General features: G+C 34.0%; 1 protein-coding gene across 2 annotated transcripts in view; it reads right to left on the reverse strand.

The window, feature by feature from the left end:
- CYP7B1 (cytochrome P450 family 7 subfamily B member 1) overlaps positions 1 to 8,898 on the reverse strand; it is a 249,482-nt gene that overhangs the window by 17,801 nt on the left and 222,783 nt on the right. The window lies entirely within an intron of this gene.

Raw genomic sequence — 8,898 nt, forward strand, 5'->3', positions numbered from 1 at the left:
CACCATGATAAACTCACTCATCTATAATAATGGCAAATCTTCACACAAGGGAAAAAAAATTGTGAAGACAAAGGTCCAGAGCTTCATATATTCAAATAAATTCAATTAAACAAGAACTTAATTTGTGTCTTGACTCAGGACAATCACTATATTAAGCTCTAATGTTCAAATTCAATTTAATTAAATCAAACAAGTATTTATTAACTGCCTACTATGTGTCAACCACCAAACAAAGCTTTCCTGCCTTCAAGGAACTTATATCCAATTGGAAAGAAACAGCATTTATTTAGATAATTCAGTATAAAATATATAAAGAATATATAAAAAACAATTTTGGGTAAACTTTATATTTTATCTCACTTCATTGTATTAACAATCCCAGAAAGACAGTTCTATAATTATCCTGAGGCAGAAAGAGGTCAAATGACTTGTCCAAAGTCATACAGGTTGAAAAGGTATGAAACTAGATTTGAACTCAGTTTTTACTAAATCCAGAAATTTTGGCAATATGTGTTATTCATGCATTTGATATTTCTTATATAGATAGACAATGAGGATATCAGGAAAGGCCTTTTGTAAAAGATGGCATTTGTACTCATGAGTTCAAGTTTTAGGCTCCTTAACATGCTCCAAGATGATTTCTGAAAGCTAAACATAATTCCTACTTTCTCCCATCCTTACTTTCTTTCCCAATGTCTGTCTGTCTGTCTATCTATCTATCTATCTATCTATCTATCTATCTATAGATATAAAGATAGCAAGAAATAGTTCTCTACTATTATATGTAAAATATAGAATAAAAAATACTATTTACCTTTTGATCTACTACTGCTAATATGTTTCCTTCACATTACTACTTCTATATACTTTCAGTCATGAACCAAGAAACAAAATTCTAGAGACAAGTATCTTCATATCTTTGATTCTGCCTTTGCCTCTAAATTTATACTATCGGTACTCAACATTAAGAAGCATTATTTATGGCTATAAATTGTCAGGATATTAGAAGACATCTTGTTTTTCAGAGCTAAGGCTTAGCAAACAAGCTATACCCTACACTTGGAATAACAATTCTTTGTATTCACCCTTTGGATAACTTTACCCTTTGGTTAAAACCACATAATTTTGTATTGCCTTGATCCCTATTTTCTATGTGATCTCAGATAAGCTGGTATTGTAGCCAACATACTGCAGCAGAAAGTGATCATTCAAATCTTTTGACATGCTAAGTGAACTAAACCAAGTACTTCACTCCTGTTCCCAAAATGCTAACTCTGGTTTTGTACCCCATTGAACAATTACAAAGCTCAATGATACTTAAGACTTTATTAGACAATCACAAGTCTCAACTATTCTAATAATTAAGAGACTATTCCTATAGTACCCAAGAACCTGTACTGTCCCCCAAAATACTAAACATGGGAATTGCCTTTTATGGCTTTTTTAATGCATTAAAACCTTATCCTGAGGGCAGCTAGGTGGCACAGTGGATAGAGCACCAGCCTTGAATTCAGGAGGACTGGAGTTCAAATCTGGTCTCAGACACTTAATACTTCCTAGCTGTGTGACCCTGGGCAAGTCACTTAATCCCAGCCACAGGGTGGGGGGTGGGAAACAAAAAACCTTATCCATGCCATAAATCATAAGCCATAAGCCCTCTTTCTTAGGAAGACTTAAGAGCATTTTTCTTACTTTGAAATTAAACTTCTGTTTGATTACTGCCTCTCCTGTTTCCAGCCTTCTTTGTTCACAGGTTAGAGACTGGTTCCAGTTCAGCTGACATTTAAATTGGTGCCATAAGTAAGATTGAACAGAACTGAGCTAAGTGGACTTTCAGGTATCAGTGGGAATAAATTAGGTGTCATTAGAGATTTCTCCATAGTCCAATCACTCCTCATTTGGTGAGTTGAGTCCATTACCCTTTCCCAGCTCCAATCCTATGGCTCAACTTGCAGTTCTTTGTGAGAAAAACTCAAGGGTCCCTCCCTTGACCAGCTTTATCCCAGATCACTCTAGTAAGGATGTTTTTTTTTTTCTTAAACCTCTTGTTTACTGGCTTTTCTACATGCCTTTGGTTTTTATTGTTACATTTGCAATTATGTATGTATCAGGGACTCTGAACCAGTTCTGTTTTATTTGTCTATGTCTATGCCTTTGTAAAATGTAAAATATCTGTATCCTGTTTGTGTTATGAGCTAGATCCTATTATTAGATAGTGCAGTGGATAGAGCACCAGCTCTGAAGTACCTGAGTTCAAATTCAGTCTCAAACAATTACTAGCTGTGTGATCCTGGACAAATCATTTAACCCCAATTGCCTCACATACAAAAAAATAAAAAATAAATAAAGATTTAAAATGTAGCCAGTCAGGAAACCTCTAAGGGCTATAGCCAGTGAGTTTAGAAACTGGAAAACATTAATTAACTTTCATAGATGAAGAAGTTGTCTCAGGAATCAGGACTCCTACTTTAGGCTTTCTATTGGAGATTAGCTTATAATAAAAGAGAAAAAGAAAAAGAAAAAAAATCTGGAATACAGTTTTCCTTGTCTTTTCAGCTTTAGCTGGGTTGGGATTAGAGAAAAAAGTCATAAAATCAAAGTTTATAGAACTACTAAAAATATCTTAGATTCTGAAGGTTTGAAAATTAATGATTTTAAGATTGAAGGAAAAAATTCCTGAGTCTTTGAGGGAATTCCAGGAACCTATTTCCTTTTGTTATATAAACTACCAAGTTTTGGAGTATCACTATAAATCATTTGTTTTAAGGAAAAACATAAGGCTTTTTATAAATGATTAAAAAGTAAATAGCAAGATTAATAGCTTCATTGTTCTAGAGCAATGAAGGAAGGCAGCTAGTTTATAAATAATTTTAGAATGAAGAAAGAAAAAAATTAGTTATATATAGGCAACTTCTTGTTAATTCTTCCTTGAAAGATGACTTAAATCAGCAGTCCCCTCTAACTTCCCCAAGTCAAAGACCTTCTCTCTCTCTTAACCTCTCTTATCCCAGATCAAATTCCTAATAAATGTATTTATTTTGAATCATATTCTGACCCCTTAACCATATGATTCTAAGCTCCACAGTCTACCTGGATCCACTACCTGGTGGAGGGAGGAGGAGTACCTGCATCAGAGCCCCCACTGACAATGGCCCAAACAGCTCTATGCTTTTAGGCAATGCACAGTCTACTCCTTTAGTCAATCTTGGGGGTAACACTAAGGTGAAGTACATCCTGTCTACCTTGTCCTCACATTTTAAAGTGGTTCCAATCCCAGAAAGAGTGGGATCCAAAACTGCAATTCTCAGATGGGAAGTTAAGCTCCTTGGCCAGCATTCACTTTGCCCTGCCACCAGGAGCTACCACCAATGGGAAGGGCCTGGTGTGCCTGGCAGCACATAGCAAGACAATACAAGCAGCCAGTCTCTGCCCTTGTTGAGCCCACTCTTCACCATTCTGGTTGCAGAAATTTATTAGATAGTTAATCATAGGCAAGTTATCTTATTTCTGTTTGCTCCATAATAATGGTATCTATTTTTCAGAATGTTTGTGAAGGTCAAAAGGATAGAATAATTATAAAGTGTTTAACACAGTGACTGGAATAGGTAAGCACTACATTATTATTGTTTATTTAATTGAAAGTAATTGTTCTCATAACTGATAAATCTAAAGGTTTTTAAAAATATCAAAGGTAATAAGATCAGTGATTTTTACATGTGATAATTTGGAAATGCAATAAACATTATCTGAAGTTTATTATTTGTGTTATTATTTTATTTCTAAATTTCCTTATATGGTGAATTTTGAGAGACCATTGTAACAGAAATGCAGTTAGACAAAATAATTTTTTTAATCAGAATGCTATCACACATGAATAGGGCTTTTAAAAAGATATGATAAAAATGGATGTTTGAAAACTGTCAAATTGTTAATGGGATATATTTGTTATAAACAGATAATATTTACTATTATAGCAAATTTTAATTTGAAAATTCCTAACTGTTATGAAAGTATATAGAATGATTTAAAATGTAGTTTCAACATATTAATGATGAATCAACTATTAGTATTTGCTATATGTCTAAAGCCCCAGAATATGGGTAGTTTTAATTTATAAATAAAGGATAAATGAAATTTTCAAGAATGATACCAAATCCTAAATTGTGGTTAGTGATATTTTGCTACTTAAGGTAAAAATTCCTGGGACTGTAATTTATTATTGTTTTGAGCTTTGATTACATGCATAGTTATCTGAATTGTCAAGAAGCCATGAGTAGAAAAAAAAAGTGAAATGTAGATGCCTGTGCTTGGAAAAAGTTTGGGGGATTACCTTGGACATGGTCTAGGAAGGATCCTCCTGACTTTTCCATTATTATTTTCTTTCTGAAAAAGGAAAATTTCCACCTGGCTAATCTTGACCCTTGCTTTTGATACACAGTGACTATATGATTGACTGTCAGAAATGACTCATTCCTGTAGTCAAAGAGAGCTCAGAAAACCTGGCACCCACAGTTATGATATATGATATTGTTATAACTATGCTTTTTTTTCATTTCATAGCAAATTTTTATAATCAAATCACTTTGTGAGTACAATATTAAGTCTATTAAATAATCTACTGATGGGACAGCTAGATGTTGCAGTGGATAGAGCACCAGCCTTGAAGTCAAGAAGACCTAAGTTTAAATGTGAACTCAAATACTTAATACTTACTAGCTGTGTGATCCTGAGCGTGCCAAAGGGGCTGGGGAGGTCTCTGGGGTTAGAAAAGCTACTGAGAGAGAGGAATCTCAAACAGTGGGTGTATACCTCTGGATTATGTGAAGAAAGCCCCTGCTGGGGATAGGGACAGGACAGTGCTCTGAGTCAGAATCCTCCAGGGACTTCAAGATTTAGTATTTGGTATATATAATATAGACCCCAAAGCAGCCAACACCCAGATGAGGCAGCTTTCTCAAGATTTTGTACAAGAAATGAGTATACTGTCCAGACTTGCTTCCTTTTCCCCTTTTGTTATGTTCCCAATCATGAAGGCCCTGATTCAAGCACCTGTTAGTATTTTCTCCATTCTTAACCCCCCCCCCCTCTCTGTTCTGCCTGCAAGCAAACAATAGTTAATAATGATACCTAAACCCTGGACAACATTTTGTACTAGCCTGACTAGCCTCTTGTAGCATCTTGACTTATAACTGTCTCTCTTTTATTGGCCATAAGGGTAGATTCTTTTAGACTAAGTCCCTTAAGCCCAAAGAGGGAAATGTCAAGATATTAGGAGACATGTTATTTTTCAGAGCTAAGGCACAGCAAGCAAGCTATGCTCTGAATTTAGCATAACAATTCCTTGTGCTCACTCTCTGGATGATCTCACCCTCTAGCAAAATCAAATAATTTTGTTTGGCTTTGATCCCTATTTCCCATGGTACTGTTGCAGCATGAAGTGATCAATCACATCTCCTGATATACTAAGTGAACTGAACCAGGTACTTCATTATTTTTCCCACATTCTCACTCTAGCTCTGTACCCTAATGAATAATCACAAGGTCAATAACTCTTAAGATTTGAGACAATCACAAGTCTCACACATTCTAAAAACTTAGAGAATGTTCCCACAGGACCTAAAAGCCTGCACTATCCCCCCAAAATACCAACCATGGGAACTATTTACTCATTACCTAAGAATGACTATGGTATGATCCTACTTTCTGTGGTTTTCATGCATAAACATTTTACCCCTTCCATAAGCCATAAATCCTCATTCTCAGGAGGACTTCTGTTTGCAAATGTTTCCCTCACTTTGAAATTAAACTTCTGTTGAATTCTTGATTCTCCTGTTTTTAGTCTGTTTTGTTTGATTCTAGCCATCTACAGGTTAGAAACTGGTTCTGGTCTGGTTAACAAAACATATTTTTCTTTTAACCTTCATCACTCTGTTGTATCCTCTAGCTTCTCTTTCTCCTTCCAACTTTAAAAAATAAATATTCCTCAAGTTTTTGTCCTTAACCTTTTTCTATTCCCTCTTGAAGCAAAGGTAGCTAGTTAGCTCAATGGACAGAGTTCTGGACATTATAGGCAGGAAGAATCGAGTTCAAATTTGGCTTCAGACACTTACTTGCTATGTGATTCTAGGCAAGTCCCTTAATTTCTTTCTTCTTCAAATTGGTCAACTATATAAAAAGGTCTTAATGGCACTTACTGCACAGAGTGGTTATTAGGATCAAATGAGATAGTATCTTTAAAGTGCTTAGAACAGTGACAAGCCCCAAACCAGCATTTCATATATGCTTATTTCCTTCTCTTTGCACTGTCTTTCCTCAACAATCTTCCTTGATTATTTCATCTATTTCAATAACTTAAATTTCCATCTTTTAGTGATAGACTTGCCAAATTTATACTTTCAAATTTGACTTCACCAGCTACCTGCTAGACATCAGTATCTGTTAAGTTTTTCAAAAACTATCTTTCCATTTTTACTTCCCCAAATGTTTCTTTTTTAACTTTTTAATTTATGTTAATGATGCCATAATTCCCTTAGTCCATGCTTAAAACCTCAAACCATTACTGATTTCTTCTTTGCACTCAGTTGCCAAATTCTTTTAATTCTATCTATATAATATATCTTGAATCTATCCTTTCCATTACTATTCAAATTCAGAATCTCACTATTCTTAATTGACCTATTTCAATAGCTTTTTAAATGATCTCTAAACTTCTATCTTACTTTCTCCATTTTTTGGGTCTTTTCTATGATTTCTTTGATGAAGAACTTCCCTGTGAGGAAAATATACAGTCAGTATGTGCCTGAGAAAGGAGCTACAGCCAACTCTTCCTAACTTAAAACTCAACTTTCTATCTACTATGCTATTATGCTACTAAAACCTTTTATATACTATAACTAAATTAATCTTCCCAATGAAGAATTCTGATAATCAAACATCAATTGCCTTTCAAAAATCCTTTAATGATTCTGTAACACCTGCCAAATAAAGCTTATATGTATTGTTAGTATTCTGGCCTCAACAATTTGAACATAACCTATTTTTCTAATCTAATCTTCTATTACTCCTCTCCACATATTCTCTGGCCCAACTAGACTATTTAAATACATATGAATATTTTTTCTGTTATCAATGATTTGCTAAAATTTTCTGGAATATTCCATTCCCTAGTCTACTTCTGAGGATTCTCCACATCCTTTAAATTTTACTTTAGATGTCTATTCCTCCATGGCACCCCCATAAGACCCTGCCATCCCCTCAAATTAACATTGCTTACTTATTTTCTTTCAAGTTATAGTAGCAAAAAGACTTTTTTAGACTTGCTACACCAACTTCTTCACCACCCTACTCATTGTACAATCTGTTGCTCCCTGACTTTCAAATCTATACTTCAAATGAAGCCATTTTCACCAAAGTTAAATAATCCATTAAATTACATGATCTCTTCTCACTCTCATTAACCACTCTGTGAAATGAACTGGAAAAGGAAATAGCAAATCATTCCAGTATCTTTATTTAAAAAAATCTCAAATGGAGTAATCAAGAGTTGGACATGACTGAAATGAGAAACAACAACCTCTTTTCATGAGCTCCAACTATTAACTATCAACTCCTTGATTGCTAAATTGCTAGATCATGATTTCTACATATTCCATATTATCCTATACTCAATATTTTCAAAACAGAATTTATTTTCCCTTATAAACTTTCAATAATAGAATAGTTGTTTCTATTCTGTCTTTTCTCTAATCCATGCTTTATAGAGAAGCCAAAAGAATTTTCAAAAGACATGAACTCAGAGATTTTCATTGACCCCCTTATTGCCTATAGGATAAAAATAGAAGCTCCTTAGTTTGAACTATGAGGACCCTTAAAAATCTGGGTACCAAGGAAAGTCAACAACAGCAATCCTTTATCAAGTACCTACTCTTGCTAAGCAAGGGGATATTTTTAAAAAGCACAAAGGAGGTACTTGTTCTCAAGGAACTCGCAGTCTAATGGAAGAGAAAATATAAAAATTACTATATACAAGCACACAAATCTAGTAAAAATTTGCTAAATTCATAAGAATCCAGCCTTATTTATCTCTTCAGATAAAATCACTTTAATCTCCTTAGGTACTAGTCACATATAACCTACTACTATCTGTAGTTCTTTATATGACTTATTTCCCCTACTTGATGGTAAGCACCTTGAGGTAGGACCCATTTTAAAAATGAATCTTTTTATCCTTCTCCAAGCCTTGTATGCTATAGAAACTCAGAAAGTAATATTTATTGAATGAATGTGGAGTATTATAAATATTACCATGTTCTAGAAATAGAAAAATAGAGCTTAATTAAAGTAATTTAAAGAGGTTAAATTATTTGGTCAATGTCATCCATGGGATAGTAAAAGAATCATAGCCAGTAAGAACCTCATTTGATTTTCTTAGTTCTGATAAATGGTTATCAAATAACTTATCCTCAATCTCTAAAGTGAATAAAGTTAAAGAACCACAAACAATATTTCTGCTTTTGGCCTTTTTACTTGTTATTTAAACACTCTCAGTTTTAATAAATGAGTCTTTTAATAACTGAGTTAATAGTTGAGCTCAAGTTTTATTCTAATTGGAATGACTAAAGAAAGCTAGAATATTTTAACTTAGAAGCTATTATTTTATCATACAATTTCAGTAGGGAAAACATGGAGGACCATCATTTCCCTCCTTTTTTATATATTGGGAATGGATTCATAAAAAGGAGTGAATTTGTAAAATGGTTATCCCTACTGCATATAAGGAAAAAAATTCCAAACAAATGGAGTTCCCCTTCCTAGGGGTCTTTAAGTAGTGACTGAATGAATATTTTTAGGGAAGCTATAGAGGTGTTCTTGCTTAGATATGGATGGACCAGACTCAAA

The sequence above is a fragment of the Sminthopsis crassicaudata genome, chromosome 1, assembly GCF_048593235.1.
Source record: "Sminthopsis crassicaudata isolate SCR6 chromosome 1, ASM4859323v1, whole genome shotgun sequence".
NCBI lineage: Eukaryota > Metazoa > Chordata > Mammalia > Dasyuromorphia > Dasyuridae > Sminthopsis > Sminthopsis crassicaudata.